The sequence below is a fragment of the Oncorhynchus mykiss genome, chromosome 20, assembly GCF_013265735.2.
Source record: "Oncorhynchus mykiss isolate Arlee chromosome 20, USDA_OmykA_1.1, whole genome shotgun sequence".
Lineage (NCBI taxonomy): Eukaryota > Metazoa > Chordata > Actinopteri > Salmoniformes > Salmonidae > Oncorhynchus > Oncorhynchus mykiss.
In genome coordinates, this window is record NC_048584.1 from 30,142,994 (window position 1) to 30,161,593 (window position 18,600).

At 40.7% G+C, this 18,600-nt stretch overlaps 1 protein-coding gene across 3 annotated transcripts in view; it reads right to left on the minus strand.

Moving 5' to 3' along the window:
* foxn2a (forkhead box N2a) overlaps window positions 1-15,657 on the minus strand; it is a 49,969-nt gene extending 34,312 nt beyond the window's left edge. The window contains exon 1 of one of the 3 annotated variants that reach the window (XM_036956150.1): window positions 15,485-15,655. The gene's annotated coding sequence lies outside the window, so the exon portion shown is untranslated. Of the gene's footprint in view, window positions 1-14,654; window positions 14,838-15,484 lie in introns of those variants that run through there. The other 2 variants (XM_036956151.1, XM_036956152.1) reach the window with 2 other exon arrangements.
* Window positions 15,658-18,600: the final 2,943 nt, after the last annotated feature.

Consider the following 18,600-nt stretch of genomic DNA (forward strand, 5'->3'; position numbering starts at 1 on the left):
GAAACGTGTTTACAACAAGTTTTTAAAAAAATGTATAATCAATAAAGAGTGAAAAGACAAAACATCAACAAGGAAGATATTTGAATTTTACAGTAAATACTGCACTCAAAAAGGTTTGTACAGTGTTTTAGCAATGTGAATTTGTAGTATGAACAGTAGGGGAAGGAAAATAAATTAATATTGGTGGTATTTACAATGTTTGTACTCCACTGGTTGCCCTTTTCTCATGGCAACAGGTCACAAATCTTGCAGCTGTGAATGCACACTGCGGTATTTCGCCTAACAAATATGGGAGTTTATCAAATGTTTGATTTGTTTTGAAATTCTTTGTGGGTCTGTGGGAAATATATATCTCTAAAGTGGTCATAAATTTGGCAGGAGTTTCGCAAGTGCAGCTAAGTTTGCACCTCATTTTGTGGGCAGCGGGCACATAGCCTGTCTTCTTCCTATGGCGGCCTCTCAATAGCAAGGCTATGCTCACTCAGTCTGTACATAGTCAAGAATTTTCCTAAATTTGGGGTCAGTCACATTGGTCAGGTATTCTGTCACTGTGTACTCTCTGTTTAGGGTCAGATAGTATTCCAATTTGCTCTGTTATTTGATTGATTCTTTCCAGTGTGTCAAATAGTTATGTTTTTGCTTCCTTATAATTTGGTTAGTCCAAATGTGTTTCTGTCCTGAGGCTGTGGGGTCTATTTGCATTTGTGAACAGAGCCCCAAAACCAGCTGGCTGAGGGGACACTTCGACTCATCTCTCTGTAGCTGAGGGCATTATGGTGGAACGTGTGAGCATCGCTTCCTTTTAGGTGGTTGTAGATTTTAACACATATTTTCTGGATTTTGATAACTAGCGGGTATAATCCTAATTATGCTCTGCATGGATTGTTTAGGGTTTTGCGTTGTACACCAAGTATATTTTTTCAAATTGGGTGTTTGTCCCATTTTGTGAATTATTGGTTGGTGAGTGGACCCCAAACCTTAATTTATAGAATCCATTCTATGGTAGTAAGTATTTTTAGCCAGATCCTAATTGGGATGTTGAGTTTTATGTTCCTTTTTGATGGCATAGAAGACCCTTTCCTTGTCTTTTAGATCGTTCACAGCCTTGTGGAAATTAGCTGTGGCGCTGACGTTTAGGCGGAGGTAGGTATAGTTCTTTGTGTGCTCTAGGGCAACAGTGTCTAGATAGATTTTATATTTGTTGTCTGGCTACTGGACTTTTTTTGGAACACCATTATTTTTGTCTTGCTAAGATTCACTGTCAGGGTCATGTCAGACAGAATCTGTGCAGAAGATCTACGTGCTGCTGTAGGCCCTCCTTGGTTGGGGACAGAAGCACCAGGTCATCTGCAACTAGTTGACATTTGATTTCAGCTTATGAAGCCGGGTGCTGCAGACTGTTCTAGTGCCCTCTCCAATGCATTGATATGTTGAAGAGCGTGAGGCTCAAGCTGCATCCCTGTCTCACCCCACGGCCCTGAGGAAAGAAATCTGTTCATAGCCAATTTTAGATGAACACTTGTTTGTGTTCATTGATTTTTTTTAAATGTTGTCCCCCCCCCCCACTCAACACCGCTTTCCATCAATTTGTATAGCCAACCCTAATGCCAAATTGAGCCAAAAGCTTACTTGACTTGAACAAGGCATGAGAAGGCTTTGCTTTTGTTTTATTTGTCTGACAATAAGGGTGTATTTGTGGTCTGTTTGTGCGGAGTCCATTTGACATTTGCTCAGGACATTGTTTTCACTGAGAAAATGTTAGAGTCCGCTGTTGATACAGCAGAGGATTTTTCCAAAATGGCTGTTGACGCAGATTCCACTAATTATTGGATTCAAAAATTTGTCTCCACTTTTGTGGATTGGGGTGATCGGGCCTTGATTCCAAATATTGGGGAAGATGCCAGAGCTGAGGATGTTGTTAAAGAGTTTTAGTATAGCCATTTGGAATTTGTGAGCTGTATTCAGGATACCATCAACACCACCAGCCTTTTTGGGTTGGAGGGATTTATTTTATCCTGTAGTTCATTCAATGTAAATTGGAGAATCCAGTGTGTGCTGATAGTCTTTAATAGATGATTCTAAGATTTGTAGTTTATCATGTATATATGTTTTTGATGTTTGTTCTAGAGCCGAAGGATTTGAGACGTGGTTTATTCATACATCCTCATTTTGGATAGGTAGCTCTTCGTGTTGTTGTTCGTTTACTGTGTTCCAATTTTCCCCACACATGGTTAGATTCTATGGATTCTTCAATGAGAATTCACTGTTTTCTGTCATGCTGTTCCTCCTTTTATCTTAATGTATTTCTGTATTGTTTCACCATAGCGAAGGCTCAAGTTCTGGGTCTCTGTTTTTGGTTGGACATGTTTCTCAATTTATTTTGTAGGGTTTTACATTCTTCATCAAACCATTTGTCATCATTGTAAATTTTAGGTTGTCTGCTTGACATTTTCACATTTGACAGGAAGCTGAAAATTGTGTAATATACTGTTTAGGCTTTTCAGGGAAATGTTTCCTCCAGGAACTTGTCAAAAAGGGATTCAATTTGTTTTTTGGTAGGTTTCAACACTACTCTCCTCCCATCTATAGCGTTTCTTAATAGTATGCAGTTTATTTGGCTTTAATACCTAATGATCGAGTGTTGCTCTGTTCAAGTAGACTGATTTTTGCTGTGATCTGATATCAGATATCAGTGGGCTGACTGAACGCTCAGAGACTCTGGGTTGAGGTGTGTAGTCTACAGTAGAGGTCGACCGATTATGATTTTTCAACGCCGATACCGATTATTGGAGTACCAAAAAAGCCGCTACCGATTAATCGGCCGATTTGTATTATTTATTTGTAGTAATGACAATACTGAATGAATACTGAATGACAACAATACTGAATGAACTTATTTTAACTTAATATAGTACATCAATAAAATCAATTTAGCCTCAAATAAATAATGAAACATGTTCAATTTGGTTTAAATAATGCAAAAACAAAGTGTTTGAGAAGAAAGTAAAAGTGCAATATGTGCCATGTAAGAAAGCTAACGTTCAAGTTCCTTGCTCAGAACATGAGAACAAATGAAAGCTGGTGGTTCCTTTTAACATGAGTCTTCAATATTCCCAGGTAAGACGTTTTAGGTTGTAGTTATTATAGGAATTATAGGACTATTTCTCTCTATACCATTTGTATTTCATATATCTTTGACTATAGGATGTTCTTTATAGGCACTTTAGTATTGCCAGTGTAACAGTATAGTTTCCGTCCCTCTCCTAGCTCCTCCCTGGGCTCGAACCAGGAACACAACGACAACAGCCACCCTCAAAGCAGCGTTACCCATGCAGAGCAAGGGGAACAACCACTAAGTCTCAGAGCGAGTGACGATTGAAACGCTATTAGTGCACACCCCGCTAACTAGATAGCCATTTCACTTCGGTTACATCAGCCTCATCTCGGGAGTTGATAGGCTTGAAGTCATAAACAGCGCAATGCTTGACGCACAACGAAGAGCTGCTGGGAAAACGCAGTAAAGTGCTGTTTGAATGAATGCTTACGAGCCTGCTGCTGCCTAAAACTGCTCAGTCAGACTGCTCTATCAAATGATAGACTTAGTTATAACATAACAACACACAGAAATACGAGCCTTAGGTTATTCATATGGTAGAATCCGGAAACTATCATCTCGAAAACAAGACGTTTATTCTTTCAGTGAAATACGGAACCGTTCCGTATTTTATCTAAGGGGTGGCATCCATTAGTCTAAATATTCCTTTTACATTGCACAACCTTTAATGTTATGTCAAAATTACGTAAAATTCTGGCAAATTAGGCAGCCCAAGCTGTTGCATATACACCAACTCTGCGTGCAATGAACGCAAGAGAAGTGACACAATTTCACCTGGTTAATATTGCCTGCTAACATGGATTTCTTTTAGCCATATGCAGGTTTAAAAATATACGTGTGTATTGATTTTAAGAAAGCCAATGATGTTCATGGTTAGGTACATATTGGAGCAACGATACGCACCGCATCAATAATATGCAATGCAGGACACGCTAGATAAACTAGTAATATCATCAACCATGTGTAGTTAACTGACATTAGTGATTATGATTGATTGATTTTTATAAGATAAGTTTAATGCTAGCTAGCAACTTACCTTGGCTTACTGCATTCGCGTAACAGGCAGTCTCCCCGTGGAGTGCAATGAGAGGCAGGTGGTTTGACTAGTAACTGTAAGGTTGCAAGATTGAATCCCCCAAGCTGACAAGGTGAAAATCTATCGTTCTGTCCCTGAACGAGGCAGTTAACCCACCATTCCTAGGCAGTCAATGAAAATAAGAATGTATTAACTGACTTGCCTAGTTAAAGATTAAATAAAGGTGTAAAAATATATATATATATATATATATTTAGATGTCGATCGAAATGCCCGATTCAATTAGAGCCGATTTCAAGTTTTCATAACAATCGATAATTGGTATTTTTGTATATCGGTAAAATCTGTGTCCCAAAATTTCCGATTGTTATGAAAACTTGAAAATCGGCCCTAATTAAAAATCGGGCATTCCGATTAAAATTCGGTCGACATCTAGCCTGCAGTACCCATTGCCAAGGGATGAGCTGTAGGTGTGTACCTACCATCGGATTCCCCGCAAAGCCTACCATTGGCTACGTACAGACCCAGCATTCGACTGAGCTGCAAGGAGTTGTGACCCATTTTTTGTTGGTTGTTTTGTGGTATGTGTTTAGGGAAGCATATTTGGGAGGGAATGCCTTCACCTCCAGGTAGGCATTTGTCTCCGTGTGCTGAGAATGTCAGGTTCTAGTCCAGTTCAGGCGTTTAGTTCACCAAACTAGTACGTGTCCCTGGGTATGGAAATGGTTGATCTCCCCCTCCAGACTGGATAAACTATGGGAATATAGGTAGCACACAGGAGGCCATTTTTATTTGTTGAGAGAGAATTTCCTTTAGAGTCTAGCAGCAACCAGTGGATCCATCTCCTCTATATCATGTTTCTTGCAGGATGACAATGTCTGCATTTCTGATTTATTTGGTGAAGTCTGGGTTCCTGCTCTTCGGGTCAAAAGCAGAGGACCTCAGACCTGTTGGAAGTGTTTGAAAATCGCATGCACCACCACTGTTCCAACCTTTTGATACAAAATGTATAGAGGCTGTCCCAGTCTCAGGGTCTTCGTTTCCACCCGGGGCCAATACCCTCCCTCTTGACAGAGGGATAGTGTGGTCTTATAGCACTGTGCCGTGCCAGGGGATTGTCTGTGTGGAAAATTAAATGTCCTATGTTCCCAGTCTTGAAACAGTCCGCAAATAGTGTCTTTGGATTGTCCCCGAGGAGCTTCTGTTTGTTGTCTTTTCGTGCGGTGTCATTTTTTATTTCTGAGGGGAACTGTACTATGATAGCCTCTGAACAGGGGTGTAACAAAGACTTGGAGGGGGCTTCAGAGCCCTCTGCATTTGGGATTGGTGAGGTTGTGATTCTCTGTTGCCATTGTTAGGTTCAAGGGCTTTCATACTTCAGCGCTAATTGAAGTTGCAGCTGGGTCTGTTCAGTCCTAGCAAGCTTGGTAGCTCTGTAGCCTTAACTTATCAGTGTTTATAAAGTAAAATATCTAGAGATTGTACCTTTCACGTCTTGGCTTTAGAAGCAGCTTCAGACTGAACAATACTCACTCAGGTCCAGGTTGGATGGTATTTTGATGTTTCTGCTGTTTGTTGGTTTACTAGAAAGTTAACTGGAGAGTCCTTGGAAGTAAGAATCATTCCAAGTAATGTTGCCCAAAATTCAGGCAGTAGGTTTGGAGTTGATTTAAAGTGACGGTTGTGTTGTAGAGGGTAGTATATTTTATAGGTCCTTGTGAAAAAACTCCAAGTTTATCTAACTAAATCTTTTTGCAGAAACGTTCAGGAGCCCATGACCTCTAGTACATACCATAGACTTCCAGTCATTTAGCACCCAGGTATTCATGAGTTCATCTGACACTGGGGAAGTAGATCAAGGTCCTCATTGCCAAAATCCGGAAGTTTCCCTTTAACGTAATAGGGAATGCTTTGTGTGGCCTTACAAACCCTACTATGTGTGCTTTTTTTAAAACCCTAGAAGGCCTTCATAACACTAATGAATGTGACACTATAAAGATCCTATAAAATTATTGAAATTCCATGTGACAACCCCCTCCTGTGATTGGTTATCAAATGATTGAAAACAAAAAGAGCATGCAATCTAACAGTATTTACTTTGGAAAAACATTGGAAAGCAGACTAATTAGCATATTACTGTGTGAAACATACATTTATGACTAAAGTATCACCTATAGGTAAGGCATGATTAATGTATTAAGTGTTTCACCTACAGTGCCTTCAGAAAGGACTCATACCCATCGACTTATTCCACATTTTGTTGTGTTAGATTTTTTTTTCTTACCCATCGACACACAATACCACATAATGATGTATTGTAAATGTATTGAAATTAAATATAATTTACATAAAAATTCACACCCGAGTCAATACATGTTAGAATCACCCTTGGCAGCAATTACAGTTGTGAGTCTATCTAGGTAAGTCTAAGAGCTTTGCACACCTGGATTGTACAGTCGTGGCCAAAAGTTGAGAATGACACAAATATTAATTTCCAAAGTTTGCTGCTTCAGTGTCTTTAGATATTTTTGTCAGATGTTACTATGGAATACTGAAGTATAATTACAAGCATTTCATAAGTGTCAAAGGCTTTTATTGAATATTACATGAAGTTGATGCAAAGAGTCAATATTTGCAGTGTTGACCCTTCTTTTTCAAGATCTCTGCAATCCGCCCTGGCATGCTGTCAATTAACTTCTGGGCCACTGATGGCAGCCCATTCTTGCATAATCAATGCTTGGCGTTTGTCAGAATTTGTGGGGTTTTGTTTGTCCACCCGCCTCTTGAGGATTGACCACAAGTTCTCAATGGGATTAAGGTCTGGGGAGTTTCCTGGCCATGGACCCAAAATATCAATGTTTTGTTCCCCGAGCCACTTAGTTATCACTTTTGCCTTATGGCAAGGTGCTCCATCATGCTGGAAAAGGCATTGTTCGTCACCAAACTGTTCCTGGATGGTTGGGAGAAGTTGCTCTCGGAGGATGTGTTGGTACCATCCTCTATTCATTGCCGTCTTCTTAGGCAAAATTGTGAGTGAGCCCACTCCCTTGGCTGAGAAGCAACCCCACACATGAATGGTCTCAGGATGCTTTACTGTTGGCATGACACAGGACTGATGGTAGCGCTCACCTTGTCTTCTCCGGACAAGCTTTTTTCCCCAGATGGCCCAAACAATCGGAAAGGGGATTCAGAGAAAATAACTTTACCCCAGTCCTCAGCAGTCCAATCCATGTACCTTTTGCAGAATATCGGTCTGTGCCTGATGTTTTTCCTGCAGAGAAGTGGCTTCTCTGTTGCCCTTCTTGACACCAGGCCATCCTACAAAAGTCTTCGCCTCACTGTGTGTGCAGATGCACTCACACCTGCCTGCTGCCATTCCTGAGCAAGCTCTGTACTGGTTGTCCCCCGATCCAGCAGCTGAATCAACTTTAGGAGATGGTTCTGGCGCTTGCTGGACTTTCTTGGGCGCCCTGAAGCCTTCTTCACAACAATTGAACCGCTCTCCTTGAAGTTCTTGATGATCCGATAAATGGTTGATTTCGGTGCAATCTTACTGGCAGCAATATCCTTGCCTATGAAGCCCTTTTTGTGCAAAGCAATGATGACAGCACGTGTTTCCTTGCAGGTGACCATGGTTGACAGAGGAAGAACAATGATTCTAAGCACCACCCTCCTCTTGAAGCTTCCATGTATGTTATTTGAACTCAATCAGCATGACAGAGTGATCTCCAGCCTTGTCCTCGTCAACACTCACACCTGTGTTAACTTCTCTAGGATAGGGGGCAGCATTCGGAATTTGCTATCCTCAGATCCTCAGTGCTATCCTCAGATAATAGCATCGTTTGCTTTCGCCGAAAAGCCTTTTTGAAATCTGACACGTTGGCTGGATTCACGACAAGTGTAGCTTTAATTTGGTATATTGCATGTGTGATTTCATGACAATTTGATTTTTATAGTAATTTATTTGAATTCGGCGCTCTGCATTTTCACTGGCTTTTGGCCAGGTGGGACGCTACTATCCCACATATTCTAGAGAGGTTAACGTGAGCATCACTGACATGATGTCAGCTGGTCCTTTTGTGGCAGGGCTGAAATGAAGTGGAAATGTTTTTGGGGGATTCAGTTAATTTGCATGGCAAATTGCAATTCATCTGATCACTCTTCATAACATTCTGGAGTATATGCATATTAACATCATACAAACTGAGGCAGCAGAATGAAAATTAATATTTGTGTCATTCTCAACTTTTGGCCACGACTGTACAATATCCGCACATTATTCTTTAAAAAAATATTCTAGCTCTGTCAGTTTGGTTGTAGATCATTGCTAGGACAGCCATTAGCAAGTCTTGGCACAGAGTTTCATGCTGATTTAAGTTCAAACTGTAACTAGGCCACTCAGGAACATTCAACGTCATCAAAAAGTATTCACAACATTTTGTTTTGTTACAGCCTGAATTGAAAATAGATTAAATGTATATTTTTTAGTCACTGAAATTCACACAATACCTCAATGTCAAAGTGAAAATATGTTTTACAAATCAAGAAAAATTTAAAAGCTGTGGGCCTCCCGGGTGGCGCATCGCAGTGCTGGCTGTGCCACCAGAGACACTGGGTTCGCGCCCAGGCTCTGTCGCAGCCGGCCACAACCGGGAGGTCCGTGGGGCGTCGCACAATTGGCCTAGCATCGTCTGGGTTAGGGAGGGTTTGGCTGGAAGGGATATCCTTGTCTCATTGCGCACTAGCGACTCCTGTGTCGGGCCAGGTGCACAGTGTTTCCTCCGACACATTGGTGCGGCTGGCTTCCGGGTTGGATGTGCGCTGTGTTAAGAAGCAGTGCGGCTTGGTTGGGTTGTGTTTCGGAGGACGCATGGCTTTCGACCTTCGTCTCTCCCGAGCCCGTACGGGAGTTGTAGCAATGAGACAAGATAGTAACTACTAACAATTGGATACCACGAAATTGGGGAGAATTTTGTTTTTTTAAATAAATACATTTAAAATGAAAAGCTATAATGTTTTGAGTCAGTATTTAACCCCTTTGTTATAGCAAGCCTTAGCTTAACAAATGTAGCTTAACAAGTCACATAACTGTTAAACATGATAGTTGAATGACTACCTCTTCTCTGTACCCCACACAAAATTCTGTAAGGTCACTCAGTCGAGCAGTGAATTTCAAACACAGATTCAATCAAAGACCAGGGAGATTTTCCAATACCTCGCAAAGGGCACCTATTGGTAGATACATTTTTTTTTTTAAAGCAGACCTTGAATGTCCTTTTGAGTATGGTGAATCAATATAAAATGTGGATGTGGTATCAATACACCTAGTCACTACAAAGATACAGGTGTCCTGCCTAACTCAGTTGCAGGAGAAGAAGGAAACTGCTCAGGGATCTTCCCATGAAGCCAATGGGAATTTTGAAACAGTTAGAATATAATGGCTGTGATAGGAGAAAACTGAGGATGGATCAACATTGTAGTTACGCCACAATACTAACCTAATTGACAGAGATGTACAGAATACAAATATTCCAAAACATGCATCCTGTTTGCAATAAGGCACTAAAGCAAAACTGCAAAAATATTTGCCTAGGAAATTAACTTTATGTCCTGAATTCAAAGCGCTTTGTTTGTGGCAAATCCAACACATCACCGAGTACCACTCCTCCTATTTTCAGGTGGCTGCATCATGTTATGGGTAAGCTTGTAATCATTAAGGACTCTGGAGTTTTTCCCCAGTATAAAAAATAAACGTAATGAAGCTAAGCACAGGCACAGTCTGCTTTACACCAGATACTGGGAGATTAATTCACCTTTCAGAAGGACAATAACCTAAAACACAAAGCCAAATCTACATTTGAAGTTGAAGCAACATTGAAGTGGCTTACTAAGACAGGGAATGTTTTTGAGTGGTCGAGTTACAGTTTTTACCTAAATCTAACTGAAAATCTATGTCAAGACCTGAAAATATTTGTCTAGCAAGAATTAACAACCAATTAGACAGAGCTTGAAGAATTTTGAAAATAATAAAAAATGGGCAAATGTTACACAATCCAGGTGTGGAAAGCACTTAAGAGACTTAGCCAGAAAGACTCACAGCTGTAATTGCTGCCAAAGGTGCTTCTACAAAGTATTGGGTGTGTAATGTAAGAGATATTTCTTCATTTTATTTTCAATAAATTTGCAAACATTTCTAGAAACATGTTTTCAGTTTGTCATTATGGGGTAGTGTGTGCAGATGGGTGAGGGAAAAAACGAATAAATGTTGAATTCAGGTTGTAGCACAAAATGTGGAATACGTAAGGGTATGAACACTTTCTGAAGATACTGCATATTTGGCCTTGTGTTTTGGGTTATTGTCCTGCTGAAATGTCAATGTGTCTCCCAGTGTCTGTCGGAAAGCAGACAACCAGGTTTCCTCTAGGACTTTGCCTGTGCTTAGCTCTAATCCACAATTTGATCCTAAAAATAAAATAACAAATAAAATGACTCCCTAGTCCTTGCCAATGACAAGCATACCCATAACATAATGCAGCCACCACCATGCTTGAAAATATGATGAGTTGTACTAATTGATGTGTTGAATTTGGTGCTTTGTATTCAGGACATACGGTTCATTTCTTTGCCATATTTTCTGCAGTTTTACTTTAGTGCCTTACAGGATGCATGTTCTGGAATATTTTTATTCTGTACAGCTTCCTTCTTTTTTTTTTTTTTTAGATTGTTATTGTGGAGTAACTTCACTGAAAAATAATATAAACACAACATGTAGTGTTGGTCCCATGCTTCAGGAGCTAAAAAACAAATCCCTGAAATATTCCATACACACAAGCACATAATCTTATTTTATTTATATAATCCATCTACACAACAACTGTTGTATATGAATAAGCTGATTAAACAGTATGATCATTACACAGGTGCACCTTGTGCTGGGGACAATAAAAGGCCACACAACAATGCCACAGATGTCTCAAGTTGAGGGAGCGTGTTATTGGCATGACTGCAGGAATGTCCACAAGAGCTGTTGCCAGAGAATGTAATGTTTATTTCTCTACCATAAGCTGCTTCCAACATCATTTTAGAGAATTTGGCAGTACTTACAACTGGCCACAAAACTGCAGACCACGTGTAACCATGCCAGCACGGACCTCCACATCCGGCTTCTTCACCTGCTGGATCATCTGTGGGGTGATGAGTATTGCTGCCTGTAAGAAAGCACTTTTATGGGGTAAAACTTATTCTGATTGGACCCCTGTCCAGTCATGTGAAATCCATAGATTAGGGCCTAATTAATTCATTTTAATTGACTGACTTTTATGAACTGTAACTCAATAAAATCTTTGAAATTGTTGCTTGTTGCGTTTGTATTTTTGTTCAGTATACAATGTTGATCCATCATCAGTTTTCTCCTATCACAGCCACTAAACTCTGTTTTACACCATTGGCCTCGGGGTGAAATCCCTGAGCAGTTTTCTTCCTCTCTAGCAACTGAGTTAAGGACACCTATATCTTTCTAGTGACTGGATGTATTGACTCACCATCCAAAGCATAATTAATAACATCACTATGCTCAAAGGGATATTCAATGTCTGTTTTTTTTTACCCATCTACCAATAAATGTACTTTTTTTTAGGCATTGGAAAACCTCCCAGGTCTTTGTGGTTGACCGCGTTTGAAATTCACTGAGGGACTTTATAGATAATTGTATGTGTGGGTTACAGAGATGAGGTAGTGATTCAAAATCATGTTGAACACTATTATTGCACACATGCGACTTGTTTTAAAAAAAATTACTCAACATATTTAGGCTTGCCATAACAAAGGGTTTAAATATGTATTGACTGAGTTTTTCGTTAATTAGTAAACATTTCTAAAAACACAATTCCACTTTGACATTTTGGGGTTGTGTGTGTAGGCCAGTGACACAAAATCTCAATCTAATCCAATTTAAATTCAGGCTGTCTAGGGGTGTGAATACTTTCTGAAGGCACTGAATAGACTCCTACATGTTTCAGAAACATGCATTTCATTCCCTTTGTCTCCAGAGTGAGATGTATAATGTCAGTCAGTCTGGTACACTTTAACATGTCCCAGAGGACAAGGACAGAATATTCACTAAGATTGAACCAGCTGCTCTTTCTATTCCACTTCTTGATTAAATGGCATGGCTCCTTTCACTCTGTGGAATAGGCTGTCTGTGTGTGTGTCTCTCAACTAGTGTTGAGCGCAAATAAATAAATAAAAACGGGGAGGAAATGTAGATTCCAGAATCTCATGCCCGCAATCTAAATAACCTTATTATGACCGACACACAGCACCCCACCCCCTCCACACACACACACTTGTGACAATCGTTCAGCTACATGTGCCTGTGCGGCACTGAGAGAAGGAAGATAGCCATTCCATAGCGAGGTTAGCAGCGGGGTTAGCAGCAGCGTTATTAGGGTTATGGGCAGGGCATATTTATAGTCATGAATGCCATGAAAGAGAGCAGGTCTCAGGCTATTTCAGGCAGCTACTTACCCGTCTGACTGCAGCCCTCCTCTGCAAGTATACATACTTGTACACCAAATGACAATGGTATAAAAAACATATTTACAAAAACACACAGGGTATTAAAAGAGCAAAAAAAACAGCAGATGGTTCCAAGAAAACCAATCATGATGTACACTGTGTTCACACACACACACACACACTACACAAACACACTATTGGCATGAATTCCTGGCAGTAAACAAATGACAGGTTGATCACTTCTGTTCCTCTCCTTTTATCTCAGGCCTGCTTTGTTTTACTGTTTATCTGAGGCACATTAGTCAGCAAACTGTTTGTCAAAAAAAGGAACATTGCCCCTCTCCACCCTCATGTCAAACACACACACCACATACAAACCGCTGCCTGCATAACAAGACAACTACAGTAGGCAACACTTTTCAATCCAAATAATTAATTTAGGATATTTTTTTATTTTTACCACCAGAAATCCCAAATTTGTAACTTTTGTAAGATAAGAGAAAAGGGGTAACATGGTCACACAGACACACGAGAGGGGAAACTATCATTGTATTTTATCACACCAACTGACATACCTCTTTAGAGAAAAATTATTAATTGGCCGCCAACAGTCACTCACTGTTTGGAGATAGCTAGTAATTTGTATCTGGGACAATCCATTACATCATGAACAGCGTAGCAGCCTAGCTGTAGCCTCTGGTACCAATTTCAATGTCCAAAATCACAGGTGCGGTTCTTTAGTTAAATAAGCAATAAACATCCCATAATGGTTAGGGTCATGTCTAAAAATGCTCAGTTGCCCATTATTAGCCTAGTGGTTAAGAGCATTGGCCAAGTAACTGAAAGGTCGCCGGTTTGAATCCCCGAGCCAACTAGGTGACGAATCTGTTGAATGTGCCCTTGAGCAAGGCACTTAACCCAAATTGCTCCTGTAAGTCACTCTGGATAAGAGCGTCTGCTAAATGACTAAAAATGTCAAAGTAAATTATTTTGTCTAGAAGAGATCTCAGTGACTTTGAAAGAGGGGTCTCAAATGAGCATGGGGTTTAAAGGGTGTGCATGTCTCTGTCAGCAGATCTTAACCCAACTTGAAAACTTATGGGAAATTATGGAGCGGCACCTGAGACAGCATTTTCATCCACCATCAACACACCAAATTATGGAATTTCTCGTAGAGGAATGGTGTTGCATCCCTCCAATTATGTTCCAGAAACTTGTAGAATCTATGCCAAGGTGAATTGCAGCTATTCTGGCGGCACGTGGTAGTCCAAAGCCCTTTTAAGACACTGTTGGAGTTTCCTTAAGTTTTGGCAGTTACCTGTAGCTACACCAAAGGCAACTTGACACTAAACTCATTGCATGTCCAGTGATGTGCTGACATGCTCCAATATGTGAATAAGCCTTTCTGAGTTGCTGTTGTGACTTCTATAACAGCGAGCTGTGTCGCTGTCCAATAATGCATTATGACAAAGGCCACGCTTCTGCCTCACTAGCGCCATACATGCGCGTGGATGGGTTTGGAACTGTGTGTGGGACATTTTAACTGACAAAATTGCAACACCGCGACAATCTGGGCATGTGAGTGTTTTTGAGGAATTGACTCAACGTCCATCCAGACATATTGCATTGCGTACAGGCCAACTCATGGGACAGAGGAGCTTTAGCGGAAGAACAGAAATGTTAGCAAGCTGCTAGCAAGCTAGATTTTGCTTGCTCAGCTCTTCGATAACCCCCGGAACACTTTCCACTGGCAATGTCACTAAACGAGGAATCAATAACAGTAAAATAACTCAATGACTGATATCATTTCCAAGAAATGAATCACAGAGGACACACGGCAAATGAGCTACATAATCACAAACACGTTAACCTCCCCCCTTGCTACTTTCGCCCAATAAAGTTACACACACACACAGATGTATATATATATATATTTTTTTTTTAAACAATACAAATAAATATAGAGTCCTTGTATGGACGGCTCACCGAAAAACGTTTGAAATTTGATTCAAGATGACTCATATCAAACTGTTAAAATGGTCCACGCTCCAAATTACACCAAATTGCCACGACCTCGGTGCTCAATATGAAATCAGTTCAAGCAGCTATCGATATGGTGTCTGACAGAAATAGTCGAACTCACTGCCAGACTCGTGACATGGCAATCGAATGTCAACTAAAACGGGCAGCAAGCCAACACCTTACAGAATCTAGAACGATACATTTTCATCGTATGACTGCATGCGCAAACGAGCCATTTATTATCTGACCAATTCAAATTGGTGGAAAAGCGGCGAAGCTATCCAAGCTGGATACAAAATATCCATCGTCGGTACACATTGTTGCAATTGATATTTAAGTTAAGTGTTTCATGCAAGTTCAAATGAAAATGAAAACACATTGGACGGTCAAATTACTCGTTGTTGGCTAACTACTTACTACTCGACCGTAAAATAAGTTTGCTACATCTAGCCAACTCGATAGCTAAAGAGCCACATGGAAGACAAGAGACGCCAAAAACAACGTATTAGCACAACTGGAAAAAATTAAACAAAGTCTAAAGAATTGAAAAGTTTCGATATAGCATTGTTTCTATTATAGCTTACCATTCCATAACGCAACGCTAGAACTCAGAGAACAAATGGGGGAAGTACAGTACATGTTGTTCGCTATTGAACTGCCATGCTGGCTGCTCGAGCTATCAGTCACTTCTCCCATTTATTTTGCGCTACCTTTCACCGTTCACAAAAACACATTAAAGCATTCCGTAATATCACACCAGTAAATAAATTAAAGACGCCTTTTCAAGTACTTACATTCATGCAAGCGTTGCCTGCAAAGAAGCAGTATGGCAGGAATTGTGTGTTCAGATGTCTGTCTCAGTGTCAGAGATCACATCGGCAGCTGCTTCCTCCATCCACGCAACGCGCAGATCACGCCGCACAGCAACGCTACCGAACCCCTCGCCGTCGCCAAGGCAACAAACCCACTTCAACCAATCATAACCCCTCCCATTCCATATCCCCTGGCAACTGCCGCAGCGCAGAAGCACATGGTTATTCTGTGGCGCTGCCGACGCGGACGCCACTCCATTTTCTTTTTTACTTTTTTTCTTATGAGTTCATTGTGTAGCCTACATAGAATATGGCATATTGTAAACTTAATTAAAATACAGAAAAAAACGCACAGTACATTTTTTGGGGTGTCTCCAAATAACACAGTTTATTTCAGCGGTTAGAATAAACTACACAGCATGTGGTGATGAAAGTGGGGATTAAAGTAATAGAAGGCACCTGCGTCATTTTGGCGGGGGACTAGAAGGCATCTACGTCATTTTGGCGGGGGACTCCAGCCAGTGAGCGGTCATGATGATGGTACAATGTAGCCTACTTTATCTGGACTAAGCAGTCTCTTCCGCTAGCAGATTAATTTGTAGTATATCTCTCCCTAAGCGCTGCAAACGGGTCATCATTAAAGGGACATGTTAAGCTTTGTAATGCCTTAATATGCAGCCAACACTAAAGAGACCCCTGATTTCAGTACATATGTGACTGATAGGCACAGCATTAGTCATGTAGACCTACAGTATAATGGAAAGGGCTGCATTATTTGTATTCTGGAGTCGACCCTATTACTCATTTGGTATGGGCCACTGTGCAACTCTCTTAGTATCAGTGAGTTTACACCAAACTGTAACTCTCACATCAATGTGATACCTGACCCCTTTTAGAGCTCCTCCTTCCGCCCCTCTGTTCTCCTTTATTCATTTTTTATTTCACCTTTATTTAACCAGGTAGGCCAGTTGAGAACAAGTTTTCATTTACAACTGCGACCTGGCCAAGATCAAGCAAAGCAGTGCGACAAAAACAACAACATAGAGTTACACATGGGATAAACAAACATACAGTCAATAACACAATAGAAAAAGTGTATGTACAGTGTGTGCATATGTAGTAAGATTAGGGAGGTAAGGCAATAAATAGGCCATAGAGGCAAAATAATTACAATGTAGCATTAACACTGGACTAATATATGTGCAGATGATGATGTGCAAGTAGAGATACTGGGGTGCAAAAGAGCTTCAACAACAAAAAATAACATTATGGGGATGAGGTAGTTGGGTGTGCTATTTACAGATGGGCTGTGTACAGGTACAGTGATCGGTAAGCTGCTCTGACAGCTGATGCTTAAAGTTAGAGAGGGAGATATAAGTCTCCAGCTTCAGTGATTTTTGCAATTCGTTACAGTCATTGGCAGCAGAGAACTGGAAGGAAAGACGGCCAAAGGAGGTGTTGGCTTTGGGGATCACCAGTGAAATATACCTTCTGGAGCATGTGCTACGGGTGGGTGTTGCTATAGTAACCAATGAGCTGAGATAAGGCGGGGCTTTACCTCATCCTCTGTCCACTTCGATCCTGTTTTTAGAACCTCTCTCAGAGAGATAACTCTGAAAGCTACCAAAGTAGCCTGCCCCATTAGATTTGATTTTCCTGCCAAAGTTCTTCTTTCAATGTGTCGAGTTCAAGGCTTATAATTTCTCTATTACCTTGTAATTAATTACCTACCTTTTTATTCACTTTGAAATGTCTTCCTACGCCATTGTTCTGTTTGGGATGTTGTAGTATTTACAATGCTTTTGCATCCTTCTAGTGGAAACACAGAAACACACCCTGTTTCACTTCATGCCCTTCAGTTAGTTCAACTGGACAAACAGGATCTTCTGTGAATCATAGGGTGGTGGTATGCTACAGCCACACTGGATTCAAGTAAACCAGCCATTAGAGGGTTGAACAGGACCTGTAGTGTTTGTTTACCCAGGTGCAGTGTTGTTCTAACCCATATAGCTCCTTTTCATGTTGATGGTTTCTTTTCTTTTCTGGGTTTTGAGGCTTGAAAGAAATAATATAATCCCACATGTGGTGCTCTATCAAGTCTTTGATTTGAAGTCTCAGTTTTGAGTTGTCCTCATTCACTCGTTTTCTTTCTGAAGTTGCTGTTTCTGTTTTTTTCCCCAGCACATTTCACCATGGCTACTGTTGGTGACTGGATCACATGGCCTATCTCGTGCTTGGAGAAGAGGAAAGGATGGACAAATGATGAAGGAAGCCGTCTGTCTGTTTCTGGTTTACTGGTTAAAAGTCCCTTGTGGGAGTGGAATGAATCATCCCCCAAAAATGCCCCTTTGAATAATCAAACCCTTTAAGGTCATGTATTTGACCTATATGCCACATTTAGAGATATATTTGGATAGCTAAGGACCATTATAATTCTCTTGAATAAATCCTTTGTGTGTATGTAGCTTGTGTAGCCACCGACGTAGCTCTGACGGTCATGATTTACATTCATTATTCACATGTTACATTGTTCATGTAATCCTCTCTGAATGTACAGGTATGTTTCGGTTTGTGAGTGTATGTACGTGGTGTTTGTCTACTCTCACACAGACCTAGCTGAGATAAAGAGGAATAACAATACATTTAGAATGGTATTCATGGTGTCTTCCATAGCCAATCTCCCTGCTATTCAGATATAGCAGATAGATGAGCCATACTCTACGAGAGTGTATGAGAAGGAAAGCGAAAGGATTTATGACCAAAGTCAAAATAGAATCCTTGAGTTCATCCTCTTCCTTCACTTACTGTACTGTCTGTACTTTGCTTTTGCTCAGGTTGCCGTGTCATCATTTCCATACTGTACAAGCTATTCATAGGGCCATACAGCCAGCAGCAGCGTACAGCCTATAGCACAGAATCACTCTGCCTCATTTTTATTCTCCTCCCTTCCCTGTATCACTCCTTCCTCTCTTTCCCTAGCTGGATGATGAAGTTGCAAAGACAGCAAATGGGAGAGGAGAACAAGATATAGCAATCACCAGGGCAACGGAGCTGATTGAGGATGCCTTGAAAAGACAGAGCCATTAGTCTGTGCGCCT